Below are 18450 nucleotides of genomic sequence, written 5' to 3'. Positions count from 1 at the left end.
TTTTCCTTTCCTCATGATGCCATCTATTTTGTGAAGTGCACCAGTCCCTCCTGCAACAAAGCACCCCCACAACATGATGCTGCCACCCCCGTGCTTCATGGTTGGGATGGTGTTCCTCGGCTTGCAAGCCTCCCCATTTTTCCTCCAAAAATAAAGATGGTCATTATGGCCAAACAGTTCTATTTTTGTTTCATCCGACCAGAGGACATTTCTCCAAAAAGTAGGATCTTTGTCCCCATGTGCAGTTGCAAACCATAGTCTGGCTTTTTTATGGTAGTTTTGGAGCAGTGGCTTCTTCCTTGCTGAGCGGCCTTTCAGGTTTTGTCTATACAGGACTCGTTTTACTTTGGATATAGATACTTTTGTACCTGTTTCCTCCAGCATCTTCACAAAGTCCTTTGCTGTTGTTCTGGGATTGATTTGCACTTTTCGCACCAAAGTACATTAATCTCTAAGAGACAGAACGCATCTTCTTCCTGAGCGGTATGACAGCTGCATGGTCCCATGGTGTTTATACTTGCGTACTATTGTTTGTACAGATGAAAGTGGTACCTTCAGGCATTTGGAAATTGCTCCCAAGGATGAACCAGACTTGTGGAGGTCTACAATTTCTTTTCTGAGGTCTTGACTGATTTCTTTAGATTTTCCCATGATGTCAAGCAAAGAGGCACTGAGTTTGAAGGTAGACCTTGAAATATATCCACAGGTACACCTTCAATTGACTCAAATTATGTCAATTAGCCTATCAGAAGCTTCTAAAGCCATTACAATATTTTCTGGAATTTTCCAAGCTGTTTAAAGGCACAGACAACTTAGTGTATGTAAACTTCTGACCCACTGGAATTGCATTACAGTGTTATAAGGAAAATAATCTGTCTGTAAACAATTGTTGGGAAAATGAGTTGTGTCAAGCACAAAGTAGATGTCCTAACTGACTTGCCAAAACTATAGTTTGTTAACAAGAAATTTGTAGAGTGGTTGAAAAATGAGTTTTAATGACTCCAACCTATGTGTATGTAAACTTCCGACTTCAACTGTATATGTTTTTGTTCATTTTAGTGTTCGGCTGGGTTTTTTTCCGGCTGTTCGAGCACACAACATTTCTTCTTGAGGCTAGTCGAAATTGGGGAGCCGAAGTCTACGTCCCTTCGTCGGTGATTGGTCAACAGTAGGGGTGGGAAGAATGGACGGGATTCTTCAATGAAGTGTTTGCTGTCATTCAACGAGAGAGAGGAGAGAGTGCAGCATTTTCATGCACATTTTTTCACTTGACAGGTAATACACCAAACATCTTAGCTGGATGTACAATTGCACGACTAGGATGTTCTCTGCAAAAACGTAAAAAATAATTGATTTCTTGATTGATATATTTTGATTAAGTGATATGTTGTTGCTACTGTGGCTCAAGACCCACAAACAACAGTAATATTGTCATTTTTTTTTTTCTTCATTTTTCAAGCGAAGCTCTTTAGTGCGAATATACAGTGCCTTGCGAAAGTATTCGGCCCCCTTGAACTTTGCGACCTTTTGCCACATTTCAGGCTTCAAACATAAAGATATAAAACTGTATTTTTTTGTGAAGAATCAACAACAAGTGGGACACAATCATGAAGTGGAACGACATTTATTGGATATTTCAAACTTTTTTAACAAATCAAAAACGGAAAAATTGGGCGTGCAAAATTATTCAGCCCCTTTACTTTCAGTGCAGCAAACTCTCTCCAGAAGTTCAGTGAGGATCTCTGAATGATCCAATGTTGACCTAAATGACTAATGATGATAAATACAATCCACCTGTGTGTAATCAAGTCTCCGTATTAATGCACCTGCACTGTGATAGTCTCAGAGGTCCGTTAAAAGCGCAGAGAGCATCATGAAGAACAAGGAACACACCAGGCAGGTCCGAGATACTGTTGTGAAGAAGTTTAAAGCCGGATTTGGATACAAAAAGATTTCCCAAGCTTTAAACATCCCAAGGAGCATTGTGCAAGCAATAATATTGAAATGGAAGGAGTATCAGACCACTGCAAATCTACCAAGACCTGGCCGTCCCTCTAAACTTTCAGCTCATACAAGGAGAAGACTGATCAGAGATGCAGCCAAGAGGCCCATGATCACTCTGGATGAACTGCAGAGATCTACAGCTGAGGTGGGAGACTCTGTCCATAGGACAACAATCAGTCGTATATTGCACAAATCTGGCCTTAATGGAAGAGTGGCAAGAAGAAAGCCATTTCTTAAAGATATCCATAAAAAGTGTTGTTTAAAGTTTGCCACAAGCCACCTGGGAGACACACCAAACATGTGGAAGAAGGTGCTCTGGTCAGATGAAACCAAAATTGAACTTTTTGGCAACAATGCAAAACGTTATGTTTGGCGTAAAAGCAACACAGCTGAACACACCATCCCCACTGTCAAACATGGTGGTGGCAGCATCATGGTTTGGGCCTGCTTTTCTTCAGCAGGGACAGGGAAGATGGTTAAAATTGATGGGAAGATGGATGGAGCCAAATACAGGAACATTCTGGAAAAAAACCTGAACCTGAGACTGGGACGGAGATTTGTCTTCCAACAAGACAATGATCCAAAACATAAAGCAAAATCTACAATGGAATGGTTCAAAAATAAACATATCCAGGTGTTAGAATGGCCAAGTCAAAGTCCAGACCTGAATCCAATCGAGAATCTGTGGAAAGAACTGAAAACTGCTGTTCACAAATGCTCTCCATCCAACCTCACTGAGCTCGAGCTGTTTTGCAAGGAGGAATGGGAAAAAATTCAGTCTCTCGATGTGCAAAACTGATAGAGACATACCCCAAGCGACTTACAGCTGTAATCGCAGCAAAAGGTGGCGCTACAAAGTATTAACTTAAGGGGGCTGAATAATTTTGCACGCCCAATTTTTCAGTTTTTGATTTGTTAAATTTTTTTGAAATATCCAATAAATGTCGTTCCACTTCATGATTGTGTCCCACTTGTTGTTGATTCTTCACAAAAAAAGACAGTTTTATATCTTTATGTTTGAAGCCTGAAATGTGGCAAAAGGTCGCAAAGTTCAAGGGGGCCGAATACTTTCGCAAGGCACTGTACAAGTACAGATGTTCGCTTCGCCTAGGCAAGTTCTGCTAGGACCAAACTGAACCTATGTATGTGGAAGCCGTTCGGCAGGGGGCGTGTTTGTTTGATGATCTCTCTGTGTGTTGAAGTGTGTTGTGTTGCCTTCCTCCGAGGGGGTAGTCTTTCCTCAGGTTCATTAGAACGATAGCGGTGGAGCTGGAGGGCAACTCTAACAGCCACGCCCATTCTGCCAGTCACAGCTTTGGTGTAGGGTGAAGTTTCCCCTACTACTGGTTAAGGTTAGGACTGTGGCATTGGGAAGCTGATCCTAGATCTGTACCTATAGGGAAAGGGTTTGCAGAGCCGATAGGGAAACTTCACCCAGGACCCCAGCCACATCTGTAGTGTAGGCCCCTACCCCAGACCTTCACTATGACAACCACGCCCCAAAGTGCCAACCACATACAGCCAATCAGGACAAAGACATGTTTAGAAGGCACAAAGCAGGATTAAACTTGATCAATAACAATTGTCTGCTTCAAAACTTGCTGCTTTATTCTTGCATGTTCGAACGCGACCTTTGAGTTTCAACGTTTTTGGTAACATGTTGATGGATCAGATTCTATTTGGCCTGAAAATCCCTTGAGGTCATTCAGCAACAGCTGCTCAAGGAATTGAGGGCAAATAATATCCATATCCACACCTGCTATACAAAGCCAACCACACCCATCCCGTTATTTCACCCCACCCCTTGTGTGTGTGAGTGTTTGTCTGTGTTTGTTGTGTGTGTGTTTGTCTGTGTTTGTTGTGTGTGTGTTTATCTGTGTTTGTTGTGTGTGTGTGTTTGTCTGTGTTTGTTGTGTGAGTGTTTGTGTGCGTGCTTGCATGCATGTGTGTGTGTCTCTGTGCCCAGTCCCCAGTCGGCATAGAGGTCAGCCAGATACAGGGCTTTTTAAACAGTAATCCCTGACGGTCCGTTTAATCCAGGTCCCCATGGATGGGGATGTTGTACTGTACATCTACAAAGAGATGAAAATGATGTTTTTGCACCACCAAGGGCAGCCCGGGCCCACTGGACACACGCCCAACCTCTGGCTCCCACTTGGCTCTGCAAACCCTGCCCATCTGTTTCTCTAGCTGTTAGGCCACGTTGTCAGACTGACAGTGGGCACTATGCAGAATGCTCGCTTCGTTAGAATGGTAACATAGGAGAGGATAGCCCATCGATACGGTCAGGGAAAACTCCTGGACCCTAACTGTAGTAACTAACTCCCCATTACCACATTGTTTTTATCTCTCATATAACACACACACACACTCCCCACTCTCTCTTACACACACACACACCCCTCTGCGGCTGCTGAGATGCTGCAATTAAATATTTAATCACAAGGTCTGTAATCAGGCTCACGCTCCTTCTTAAATGCCAGTCTTCACTGAGCCCACCAGCCACCACACAACTATACACCATACAACTACACACCACACATCTACACACCACACAACTATACACACCATACAACTACACACCACACATCTACACACCACACAACTATACACACCATACAACTACACACCACACATCTACACACCGCACAACTACACACCACACATCTACACACCACACAACTACACACCACACATCTACACACCATACAACTACACACCACACAACTACACACCGTACATCTACACACCACACAACTACACACCACACAACTACACACCACACAACTACACACCATACAACTACACACCACACAACTACACACCGTACAACTACACACCACACATCTACACACCACACAACTACACACCGTACAACTACACACCACACATCTACACACCATACAACTACACACCACACAACTATAGAGCGGGATGAGGTAGTGGTATGAGGAGCTATGCAGCCTGGTCCCAGATCTGTAAGTGCTTTAGCCCAGGGTGTTCTCAAACCTCTCCTCGGGGCCCCCCAGCCTTTCCATGTATTTTAACTTCTACAGCTAGCACACCTGATTCAACTTGTCAACTAATCATCAAGCCTTTGACTATGTGAATCGGGTGAATCGTCTGGGGGTCCCAGAGGAGAGGTTTGAAAACCACTGCTTTAGTGTACTCCTCTGACTGTCGTTGCTATATACGGCATGATAACAACAGCCAAGAAAGTTGGCTAAAGCATATATAGATCTGGGATCAGGCTACAGATAGAGCCTACAGAATCTAGACATACATCTGAGTAATATGTCCCTTGACACCAGCGGACCAAGCCACTGTGTAAAAGGTTATCTGGATCGATGGAGTAAACACACTTTATCATATTAACTTTCCCACTGAGCAGAGAGAGGGAGAGGGGAGGGAGAGAGAGAGAGAGAGAGAGAGAGAGAGAGAGAGAGAGGGAGAGGGGAGGGGGAGAGAGATGAATAGAGGGGGGGGAGATGTTAACATATGTTTCCCATGCCAATTAAGTCCTTGAATTGAATTGAATTGAGAGAGAGGGAGAAAGGCAGAGAGAGAGAGAGAGAGGGGAGGGGGAGAGGGATAGAGAATAAGAGAGGGGTGAGAGGGTGGGGAGAGAAGAGAGATGTAGAGAGAGAGGGACACAGAGAGCTAGAGAGAGAAAGAGAGAGAGCGAGAGAGGAGGGTACAGGGAACAAGAGAAAGAGAGAGAGAGCGAGAGAGGAGGGTACAGGGAACAAGAGAACGGGAGAGAGAGAGAGGAGGGTACAGGGAACAAGAGAAAGGGGGAGAGAGGAGGGTACAGGGAACAAGAGAAAGGGAGAGAGAGAGAGAGAGAGAGAGAGGAGGGTACAGGGAACAAGAGAAAGGGAGAGAGAGAGAGGAGGGTACAGGGAACAAGAGAAAGGAAGAGAGAGGAGGGTACAGGGAACAAGAGAAAGGGAGAGAGAGAGAGAGAGAGAGAGGAGGGTACTTGGAACAAGAGAAAGGGAGAGAGAGGAGGGTACAGGGAACAAGAGAAAAGGAGAGAGAGAGAGAGAGAGAGAGAGGAGGGTACAGGGAACAAGAGAAAGGGAGAGAGAGAGAGGAGGGTACATGGAACAAGAGAAAGGGAGAGAGAGGAGGGTACAGGGAACAAGATAAAGGGAGAGAGAGAGAGAGGAGGGTACAGGGAACAAGAGAAAGGGAGAGAGAGGAGGGTACAGGGAACAAGAGAAAGGGAGAGAGAAACAGGGGGACAGCAAAGAAGAGTGAGAGGAAAAAAGAAGGAGAAGGAGAAAGAAGGAGAGGGAGAAAGAAGGAGAAGGAGAAAGAAGGAGAGGGAGAAAGGGGAGAGAGGGGGAGATAGTGAGAGGTGGGAGAGGGAGAGGGAGGAGAGAGAAGAAGGGGGGTCAGAGAGAGAGAGAGAGAGAGATGAGATGGGAACAGGGAGAGAGGAGATGGGAACAGGGACAGAGAAAGGGGTAGGATGGGAGAGAGAGGGAGGGAGAATTGAATTGAGAGGGACACGTAGAGAGAGAGAGAGAGAGAGAGAGAGAGAGAGAGGAGGGTACATGGAACAAGATAAAGGGAGAGAGAGGAGGGTACATGGAACAAGAGAAAGGGAGAGAGAGGAGGGTACAGGGAACAAGAGAAATGGAGAGAGAGAGAGGAGGGTACAGGGAACAAGAGAAAGGGAGAGAGAGAGAGAGAGAGGAGGGTACAGGGAACAAGAGAAAGGGAGAGAGAGGAGGGTACAGGGAACAAGAGAAAGGGAGAGAGAGTGAGAGGAGTGTACAGGGAACAAGAGAAAGGGAGAGAGAGGTGGGTACAGGGAACAAGAGAAAGGGAGAGAGAAACAGGGGGGACAACAAAGAAGAGCGAGAGGGAAAAAGAAGGAGAGGGAGAAAGAAGTAGAGGGAGAAAGAAGGAGAAGGAGAAAGAAGGAGAAGGAGAAAGAAGGAGAGGGAGAAAGGGGAGAGAGGGGGAGAGAAAGTGAGAGGTGGGAAAGGGAGAGGGAGGAGAGAGAGGAAGGGGGGTCAGAGAGAGAGAGAGAGAGAGAGAGAGAGGAGGGTACATGGAACAAGAGAAACGAGAGAGAGGAGGGTACAGGGAACAAGAGAAAGGGAGAGAGAGGAGGGTACAGGAAACAAGAGAAAGGGAGAGAGAGCGAGAGGAGGGTACAGGGAACAAGAGAAAGGGAGAGAGAGGTGGGTACAGGGAACAAGAGAAAGAGAGAGTGAAACAGGGGGGACAGCAAAGAAGAGCGAGAGGAAAAAAGAAGGAGAGGGAGAAAGAAGTAGAGGGAGAAAGAAGGAGAAGGAGAAAGAAGCAGAAGGAGAAAGAAGGAGAGGGAGAAAGGGGAGAGAGGGGGAGAGAAAGTGAGAGGTGGGAAAGGGAGAGGGAGGAGAGAGAGGAAGGGGGGTCAGAGAGAGAGAGAGAGAGAGAGAGAGAGAGAGAGAGAGGAGGGTACATGGAACAAGAGAAACGAGAGAGAGGAGGGTACATGGAACAAGAGAAACGAGAGAGAGGAGGGTACATGGAACAAGAGAAAGGGAGAGAGAGGAGGGTACAGGAAACAAGAGAAAGGGAGAGAGAGCGAGAGGAGGGTACAGGGAACAAGAGAAAGGGAGAGAGAGGTGGGTACAGGGAACAAGAGAAAGAGAGAGAGAAACAGGGGGGACAGCAAAGAAGAGCGAGAGGAAAAAAGAAGGAGAGGGAGAAAGAAGTAGAGGGAGAAAGAAGGAGAAGGAGAAGGAGAAAGAAGGAGAGGGAGAAAGGGGAGAGAGGGGGAGAGAAAGTGAGAGGTGGGAGAGGGAGAGGGAGGAGAGAGAGGAAGGGGGGTCAGAGAGAGAGAGAGAGAGAGAGATGAGATGGGAACAGGGAGAGAGGAGATGGGAACAGGGACAGAGAAAGGGGTAGGATGGGAGAGAGAGGGAGGGAGAATTGAATTGAGAGGGACACATAGAGAGAGAGAGAGAAAGAGAGAGAGAGAGAGAGAGAGAGAGAGATGGGGAGAGAGAGAGAGGGGGGGGGACAGTAAAAGCAAGAGAAAGAGGGGGAGGGAGAGAGATAGAGAGAGAGAGAGAGAGAGAGATGGGGAGAGAGAGGGGGGACAGTAAAAGCAAGAGAAAGAGGGGGGGGAGAGAGAAAGTGTGTAACTGTGCGTGTGGAAGCGCGTGTGTGTGTGGCGGCTGTTATCACTGTTATCCATAAGCCTGCATTGTCACTTCAAGAGCAAACATTCATTGTTCTGTATTGTGTTTCCCAGTCAGGAAGACAAAGCCAACACACTACATCACTTGCTTGTGCATGACCTGTGATTCTGCATCTTGATACTATAGCATTTAGAGTGATGTGTATGTCATACATCTGAATGAGTTAATGAGATACATGTCTTTATGAATTGGGCTTAGAGGTTAATGCTATACTGTGGTGCAACGGTCTCGATACACTTGATTTGTCCTCAGTGGAATACACAGTGGTGGATCTGCACATGCACGGGGGAATGCTGTATGCTACATCACATGGCATATTCCTCACTCGTGTCACATTTTACGCTCTTACCCAGAGCAATTTACAGAATTTACAATTCTGGTTAAGTGCATTTCTCAAGGGAACATCGAAATACTTTTTTGCCAATCGGCTCGGGAATTCTAAACAACAATTTTACACTGGACACTCAAACGTTAACGGAATATTACGGGTAACATTACAACAACGTCCTGCCGTCCAAACTACATCGAATCTGACAGTGAATGAATTACATGAGAACATTCAGCACAATCGACACTTCTGTTAACCTGACAGCTAATAGCGTGAGAACAAGTTGTCTGTGGTAGAATGTCTGGCCAAATGCCAGGTCCGCTGCAAATAAACCCATATGAAACTAATTCAAATAGCTTGGCTATATGATAAGGACATTACTATTCATTTTTTTAAAGTTTGCATTTAATCATATGCATTTAAAATATATTTCTTATCTTTGACCTCTTTTATGTCTTATCATATCTTAATAATTTCTCTCTCCATTTCCTCTCTCCATCTCATGTTCTGAAATGATACAACTCCTTTCATGAAAAGGAATTAGGCATACGTGGGGAGAGTTTTAAACCAATTAAATTTAATATAATGGAGAGGCTATAATTATCAATCATACAGCTTTCAGATAGATTATCATGACAGAAAAAGCATCATAATCTATTGACTTGTGAGTTTCCTTGAAGCGATTGCTGGACATCTTCGCAAAGTAGCCTACCGTCCGCGGTCTATAGACCGGACAGGACAAGACCGGGAGAATATGAGCACGGCACTCAGACCCAACTGTCAATATTGGGAATTGGGATAATTAATTCACACTCAATAATAATGATAATGATGACATGAGAACCGGCGAGCGAACAACTGACGGGTTGAAATGACACATGCACGATGTATCTTGTCAGTGTCACAACAGCCTACGGGAACGTCGTTGCCTGTTCATCATTGTGACTGACAACACCGCAGCGCCAAGCATTTAAAACCGGGGGCAGGGGGTTCACCAGTGGCGGTGACGTTGGAAAACAATGAAACGAGACAATAATGTATTCTGATTTAGACTTAGATTTACCCATATACACATCCCCCCATAAAAATTGATGAAATAGCGATAAACGCGGTTTAAAATAAAACTGGTGCTCTTACAGATAAACAAAAACATATTTTCTTTATCACCCACCTTTGTCATCTCACGACAGACAGACGCGACTGATAATGGTGCGGTTATTCTCTTTTTTCGTTTATGACCAATATTACCCCTCTTTCACCGCCACCCCGTGATGAAAGAAGCGAATCTCCACTCTTCTTTTCCCTGGTTCCTCTTCGTCATCTATTCATTCATGATAGGAACAGGGCTGTAGGACTTCGTAAACGCTGTGAAATCGGTCGTTTTACATTTAATTGCCGCTCTGTCCCGCTGTCGCAGTCGGCAAGTCGCTGCTTGCGCTGCTCCGCCGCTGTCTTTCATCAATGCTTTGAGATCCCTCGTGCACGATCGAGACAGTCAGTTCTTTCGAGACCGATTTTCTTCAATAGCCTAACTGAATGCGCGCACGCGCTCTCCGGTCCCCCAGTCGTGGTGGCGGAATGAACTAAGCTAGCGCACTCACACACACACACACACGCACACACACGGGGAACCTAGCTAACAATTCTAGGGAGAGAGAACGTTGTTGTAATGTTACCCGTAATATTCCGTTAACGTTTGAATGTCCAGTGTATTTGTTTGTTAGGGGAATATTCTATCTGTGTTAGCAAAAACCTTCTGAGAACCTTTTTAGCGGGATTTGTTGTTAAAGTTAGGAGAACATTTCCTTAATATCAAACAACTTATCTAGAACATGTATATAGACTTTTTCTACTGTATTATTGACTGTATGTTTGTTTATTCCATGTGTAACTCTGTTGTTGCATGTGTCGAACTGCTTTGCTTTATCTTGGCCAGGTCGCAGTTGTAAATGAGAACTTGTTCTCAACTAGCCTACCTGGTTAAATAAAGGTGAAATATAAATAAAGAAATGTTTGCAATGCTTTCAGAATATACTACATGAATGTTCTGGATGTGTTTTATGGAACATTCATGTGTCCAGTTTTCTGTGGGTTAGGAGAATATTCCATCAAAGTCCCACCAAACATACACAGAACATGGTTGCCATGTTCTCACAATATAAGATATTCATGTTCTAGACACGTTTCATGGGAACGTTGCAGGAACATTTATGTTTATCAGTTGTCAGAATGTCACCTGATGGAATCAAATAAATGTCTCCCCCCTAAAAAAAAAAATCTAATTACACATCACACCTTGTTACTGTTGCCAAACCAATCAAAGCCCTGATTGGTGAACCTCTGATCCATTCATAGCTCTTTGTCTGTTGTCAAGGTTGGGGATACTCCCACACAGTGCTTTTAACTTACATATTTGACACCATTTGACATACATCATTACAATGTGCATGTTCATTTCTACAGTCGTCAATATTCAACACCTGGGATTTGAACTCACAGCCTCTTTTGATGAACTTACTTCAGCTATTGAAGGGCTTTCAGTATAGTTGTCTGATGTTGGTGAGGCATGTTAACCTGTTTTACTGATACTTCTGAATCATTATGATCAATAAAATACTTTCTTGAGTGTACTTTTAACAGAGCTGAGATTTATTTCAAAGTGCATTCACCCTATTGATTACATCCTTACACCTATCAAGTTAAATCACCCTACTATCCCAATCTCACCAAAATATGTTAATGTCATTATTTGGCAACAGTTACATCATACCTCTCTGATCTAATTAATTCACATTGAAAGATGGGAATCTGTAGGATTTTCCCCTTGACTAAATTTCCACTTTCCATGCAAATTATAAGTATTTATTAATTCTATATACAGTGCATTCGGAAAGTATTCAGACCCCTTGACTTATTCCACATTGTGTTACGTTACAGTCTTATTCTAAAATTCATGAAATTAAGCTAATTCCTCATCAATCTACACACAATACCCCATAATCACGAAGTGAAATCTGGTTTTTAGATTTTTTTGCAAATGTATTAAAACCAAAAAACAGAAATACCTTATTTACATAAGTATTCAGACCATTTGCTATGAGACTCGAAATTGAGCTTAAGTACATCCGGTTTCCATTGATCATCATTAGAATAAGGCTGTAACGTAACAAAATGTGGAAAAGGTCAAGGGGTGTGAATACTTTCAGAATTCACTGTAGCTGAGCATCTCAAAGAGAACTATCATCTTTTAAAAATCTCCACCGCATATACCTTGTAGAACAAACATGTGTCATTGACAAACTCATTTTAATTAGATCAGATAGGTGTGTTATGACTGTTGCCAAATAATGACTTTAACATACAGGACCAGCCAAAAGTTTGGACACATCGGCTCATTCAAGGGTTTTCTTTATTTTTTACTATTTTACTACATTGTAGAATAATAGTGTATACATCAAAAATGTGAAATAATACATTCTACAAATTAGTAGGTGTGTCCAAACTATTGACTGGTACTGTATATTGCTAAGAGTTTGAGAGTAGGGTGACCTCCCTGGCGGGTCTTGAACCAAGGACATAAAGGACTGTAAAAACACCAGTATATCAGCTCCAAGTGATTTTAATTTCGAAAATCTGTTCCAAAGTATTCCCACGGTTTGAAATGATTCTGTTTTAGTCAAATATTATATCTGTTTGGGCTTCTGGCGGTCAATTTGCAGTCTACAAATTACTAGTAATTATGTTCCTGCCCTCTGACCATCCGTTCAAGAAAAAATTGTCCTGCGGCTGAATCTAGTTGATGATCCCTGCTACAGGTCATGTGCTTATTGGGCCAGTATAGTTATGTCCTATCCAGAAGAAACCCTAACCCCTCCTTCCTAAGCGCTTATGTAGATGAAACAACTGGATAGGTGTAAGCAATAGGGTGAATGCACTTTGGAGTAAATCTCAGCTGTGTTAAAAGTACACTCAAGAAAACCTATTTTATTGTTAATAGTGATTCAGGAGTATCAATAAAACAGGTTAACATGCCCCCACCAATATTAGACAACTATAACATTTCAATTGCTGAAATTAGTAAATCAAATCAATGATGAGACTAGTCAGAATAACCGACACCTGACACGGACATGGGGGCATCGCCGGGAGATCAGAGTACCGTGAACCAAGAGGTTGTAAGTGGAAATCCCAGATAAGGACATGTTGAATAATAATTACTGCATAAATTAACATGCACAATGTAATCATCTACATCAAAGTGTGTCAAAGTTGAAAACACTGTATGTTAAAAGCACTTTATAAGTATGAATGGATCAGTGGTTCACCAATAAGGGCCTTGATTGGTTTGGCAACAGTTACAAGGCGTGATGTGTAAGGAAACACTTGTTTTGGGGGAGAACATTAATTTGGGACCATCAGATGATGCCCTGACAACTGATAAACAGAAATGTTCCTGCAAAGTTCCCATGAAACGTGTCCAGGACCTTAATATCTTATGTTCTGAGAACATGGCAACCATGTTCTGTGTATATTCGGTGGGACGTTCAGGGAATATTGTCCTAACCCACAGAAAACTGGACACATTAATGTTTTTGCAATGTTCCCATGAAACGTGTCTCAACCATTAATATCTAAAGTTCTGAGAACATGGTAACCCCGTTCTGGGTGAGTTCTATTTGACATTAAGGTAAGGGTCTCTTGGAAATATTCCTGGCACATCACAAGAGCATTTCTATGAAAACGTTACTTAATGACCTAATGAGTCTCTTCAGGGAATGTTCTCTAAAGTTGAGGGAATGTTTGTTGTTGGCTGGGATGCTGCTGATGCTGCTGATTGACTCAGTGATACATGAGATATTGGCCCTATTAGAAAACTAAATATTATGATTTTTAGTGCACCCATAACTTCAGTCTCTCAATAGGCCTAAATTAGAATATTATTATGATTTGATGATGGGTTGTGTATGGATGGCCCATGGCGCCATATTGCTGTGTCCATATGGTCTGGACAGACTAGAGAGACAGTTGCTTGGACAATAGAGGGAGACAATGCCTCATTAAACAACACTGCCTCGTCTCGTTATTGAACCAGTTGTTGATCCATGAAGTTCATGTTCCTCCGCTTGTTATGAACACATCCCACTGTCTTCACAATGCTGTGTCCAATATGGTACGCTATTCCCCATATATAGTACACTACTATAGTACACTACTGTTGACCAAAGCCCTGGTTAAAAGTAGTTTTGTAAATAGGGAACATGGTGCTATTTGGGACGTAGTCAATGAATGCTGGTTGGTCAACAATATTGGACATTTCTAAGTGCATTTTAAAAAACAAAAATGTTTTATAGTTTCGTAGAATGTATTAGTTTATTTGATTGCAACAATTGTGCTTTAAAAAAAATGATGATTCATGATTATTAATAGGCCACATAGGCCTACATCTGATTCAATGTTGTCACGCTTTTCATTATTCAAAGTTATGGCTTTTACACTGGGATATCTGTCTGTTTGTCAATAGCTTTTGTTTGTTGGTCAAGCACACTTGCCATAAATTAACTTTCCACAATAGCTGTAGAAATTGGATGCCAACATTCAATCTGATGAGTTTCAGTTATGAAAAAGATTGTCCTCCTATAATGAAATAATAATTACAAATTAACATTTTAGACAACAATATAAGTAAGTAACCTTGGTGTGCAATATAGATACATTTTATCATGAGAGAAACAATGGTCTATAGAACCTCATGTACATCTGGTTCATATTAATCATGCATGAACCCATTAGTGTGTAATACTTATGTCATTACTTCATCATTGCACCTTAATTGTCCGTGTTCTTTACGGAATATAAAACAACGTATAGAACCACATTCAAATAAGATGTTTATATGTTTACCATGTGAAGTGTGAAGAAATGACAGTGTGTGTGTGTGTGTGTGTCTTTGGTGCTGCCTGTGACATTGTTGTGACCTCTGAGGGGACCCTCTGCCACTAAAAGCCCTCTTATTTTCCAACATGGAAGAGTTGAATAATTCACCTTACGCAAGCATGCACACACACACACACACACACACACACACACACACACACACACACACACACACACACACACCATCTAGGAGAGATAAGCCCCCTACACTCTTAGAAAAAATTGGTTTTTCGGCTGTCCTCACGAGATGACCCTTTTTGGTTCCAGGTAGAACTCCTCCCCCACCTCCCCTCCTATTTATCCCCCACTTCCCCTCCTCCTTATCCCCCATTTCCTCTCTTCCACCTCCCCTCCTCTCCTTCACCTCCACTTCTCCTCCTCCCTCCCTCCTCCCCCCCTTCCCCACCTCCCCTCCTCCACCACCTCCCCTCCTCCTCCACCTCCCCTCCTCCCCCACCTCCCCTCCTCCTCCACCTCCCCTCCCTCTTCCCTCCTCCCCATCCCCCACTCCACTGCCCCTGTGGTACGGCCAGGGCTAATCTAGTGCTGCTTGGGTTTCAACTCCAGAGAGAGAGAGAGAGAGAGAGAGATAGAGAGAGAGTGTGTCTGTGTGTGTCTCTGTGTGTCTGTGCGTGTCTGTGTCTGTGTGCTAGCTTGCCTCTCGAAGGGAGGAGAAACCCAACTGCTCCAGGATCAGGTGTCCCGTACAAACAGGCCAGTCTCTCTCTCCCCCTCTCGTACAACCAGGCCAGTCTCTCGCTCCCCCTCTCGTACAACCAGGCCAGTCTCTCTCTCCCCCTCTCGTACAACCAGGCCAGTCTCTCGCTCCCCCTCTCGTACAACCAGGCCAGTCTCTCTCTCCCCCTCTCGTACAACCAGGCCAGTCTCTCGCTCCCCCTCTTGTACAACCAGGCCAGTCTCTCTCTCCCCCACCCGTACAACCAGGCCAGTCTCTCTCTCCCCCTCTCGTACAACCAGGCCAGTCTCTCTCTCCCCCTCTCGTACAACCAGGCCAGTCTCTCTTTCCCCCTCTTGTACAACCAGGCCAGTCTCTCTCTCCCCCTCTCGTACAACCAGGCCAGTCTCTCTCTCCCCTCTCGTACAACCAGGCCAAATCTTTTTAGTTTCCTGAGTGGGAATAGGCTTTGTCGTGCTCTCTTCACGACTGTCTTGGTGTGTTTGGACCATTCTAGTTTGTTGTTGATGTGGACACCAAGGAATTTGAAGCTCTCAACCTGCTCCACTACAGCCCCGTCGATGAGAATGGGGATGTGCTCGGTGATCCTTTTCCTGTAGTCCACAGTCATCTCCTTAGTCTCGGTTACGTTGAGGGATAGGTTGTTATTCTGGCACCACCCGGCCAGGTCTCTGACCTCCTCCCTATAGGCTGTCTCGTCGTTGTCAGTGATCAGGCCTACCACTGTTGTGTCGTCAGCAAACTTAATGATGGTGTTGGAGTCATGCCTGGCCATGCAGTTGTGGGTGAACAGGGAGTACAGGAGGGGACTGAGCACGCACCCCTGAGGAGCTCCAGTGTTGAGGATCAGGGTGGCAGATGTGTTGCTACCTACCCTCACCACCTGGGTCGGCCTGTCAGGAAGTCCAGGATCCAGTTGCAGAGGGAGGTGTTTAGTCCCAGGTTCCTTAGCTTAGTGATGAGTTTTGAGGGTATTATGGTGTTGAACGCTGAGCTGTAGTCAATGAATAGCATTCTCACATAGGTGTTCCTTTTGTCTAGGTGGGAAAGGGCAGTGTGGAGTGCAATAGAGATTGCATCATCTGTGGATCTGTTTGGGCGTTATGCAAATTGGAGTGGGTCTAGGGTTTCTGGGATAATGGTGTTGATGTGAGCCATTACCAGCCTTTCAAAGCACTTCATGGCTACGGACGTGAGTGCCACGGGTCTGTAGTCATTTAGGCAGGTTGCCTTTGTGTTCTTGGGCACAGGGACTATGGTGGTCTGCTTGAAGCATGTTGGTATTACAGACTCAGTCAGGGACATGTTGAAAATGTCAGTGAAGACACCTGCCAGTTGGTCAGCACATGCCCGGAGCACATGTCCTGGTAATTAATCTGGCCCCGCAGCCTTGTGAATGTTGACCTGTTTAAAGGTCTTACTCACGTCGGCTACGGAGAGCGTGATCACACAGTCGCCCGGAACAGCTGATGCTCTCATGCATGCCTCAGTGTTGCTTGCCTCGAAGCGAGCATAGAAGTGATTTAGCTCGTCTGGTAGGCTCGTGTCACTAGGCAGCTTGCGGCTGTGCTTCCCTTTCTGGTCTGTAATAGTTTGCAAGCCCTGCCACATCCGACGAGCTTCGGAGACGGTGTAGTATGATTCAATCTTAGCCCTGTATTGACGCTATGCCTGTTTGATGGTTCGTCGCAGGGCATAGCAGGATTTCTTGTAAAGTCTTGTAAAGGATTTCTTGTAGAGTCCCGCACCTTGAAAGCGGCAGCTCTACCCTTTAGCTCAGTGTGAATGTTGCCTGTAATCCATGGCTTCATGGCTGGGGTATGTATGTACAGTCACTGTGGGGACGACGTCCTCGATGCACTTATTGATAAAGCCAGTGACTGATGTGGTGTATTCCTCAATGTCATCGGAAGAATCCCGGAACATGTTCCAGTCTGTGATAGCAAAGCAGTCCTGTAGTTTAGCATCTGCTTCATTGACAATTTTTTTTATAGACCAAGTCGCTGGTGCTTCCTGCTTTAATTTTTGCTTCTAAGCAGGAATCAGGAGGATAGAGTTGTGGTCGGATTTACCAAATGGAGGGCGAGGGAGTGCTCTGTAGGCTAGCATACATGTCCATAGAGAGAGAATGTCATATAATTTCAACATAACATTGGTTAAACATTAGTTGAATCCGTAGCAACCCCACAAAAAAACTAGCACAGATTTAGCTGATATAGCTCCTTTATTAAGGAAAGTTTTTACTTGAAATGACTGTGATGGGGTTGTCTTCAAATTAAATCAAAATCAAATCAAATGTATTTATATAGCCCTTCGTACATCAGCTGATATCTCAAAGTGCTGTACAGAAACCCAGCCTAAAACCCCAAACAGCAAGCAATGCAGGTGTAGAAGCACGGTGGCTAGGAAAAACTCCCTAGAAAGGCCAAAACCTAGGAAGAAACCTAGAGAGGAACCAGGCTTTGAGGGGCGGCCAGTCCTCTTCTGGCTGTGCCGGGTTGAGATTATAACAGAACATGGCCAAGATGTTCAATTGTTCATAAATGACCAGCATGGTCAAAAAATGATAATCACAGGCAGAACAGTTGAAATTGGAGCAGCAGCACAGCCAGGTGGACCGGGGACAGCAAGGAGTCATCATGCCAGGTAGTCCTGATGCATGGTCCTAGGGCTCAGGTCCTCCGAGAGAGAGAAAGAAAGAAAGAATTAGAGAGAGCATACTTAAATTCACACAGGACACCGGATAAGACAGGAGAAGAACTCCAGGTATAACAAACTGACCATAGCCCCCGACACATAAACTACTGCAGCATAAATACTGGAGGCTGAGACAGGAGGGGTCAGGAGACACTGTGGCCCCATCCGATGATACCCTCGGACAGGGCCAAACAGGAAGGATATAACCCCACCCACTTTGCCAAAGCACAGCCCCCACACCACTAGAGGGATATCTTCAACCACCAACTTACCATCCTGAGACAAGGCCGAGTATAGCCCACAAAGTTCTCCGCCATGGCACAACCCAAGGGGGGGGGGGGGGGGGCGCCAACCCAGACAGGAACTCAACCCACTCAAGTAATGCACCCCTCCTAGGGACATGAAAGAGCACCAGTAAGCCAGTGACTCAGCCCCTGTAATAGGGTTAGAGGCAGAGAATCCCAGTGGAAAGAGGGGAACTGGCCAGGCAGAGACAGCAAGGGCGGTTCGTTGCTCCAGAGCCTTTCCGTTCACCTTCTCACTCCTGGGCCAGACTACACTCAATCATATGACCCACTGAAGAG

The 18450-nt window shown here is 44.6% G+C and overlaps 1 protein-coding gene and 1 long non-coding RNA gene across 2 annotated transcripts in view; one reads left to right on the top strand and one right to left on the bottom strand.

Moving 5' to 3' along the window:
* The window catches only part of LOC110531590 (galactose-3-O-sulfotransferase 3-like), a 35513-nt gene extending 25435 nt beyond the window's left edge, over positions 1 to 10078 (bottom strand). Inside the window, exon 1 of the mRNA XM_021614865.3 lies at positions 9710 to 10078. The gene's annotated coding sequence lies outside the window, so the exon portion shown is untranslated. The remainder of the gene's footprint in view (positions 1 to 9709) is intronic.
* LOC149980803 (uncharacterized) overlaps positions 1 to 18450 on the top strand; it is a 145768-nt gene that overhangs the window by 55661 nt on the left and 71657 nt on the right. The window lies entirely within an intron of this gene.

The sequence above is a fragment of the Oncorhynchus mykiss genome, chromosome 9, assembly GCF_057628025.1.
Source record: "Oncorhynchus mykiss isolate SJ-2025 chromosome 9, ASM5762802v1, whole genome shotgun sequence".
Lineage (NCBI taxonomy): Eukaryota > Metazoa > Chordata > Actinopteri > Salmoniformes > Salmonidae > Oncorhynchus > Oncorhynchus mykiss.
This window is presented reverse-complemented; position numbering and strand designations above follow the sequence as displayed.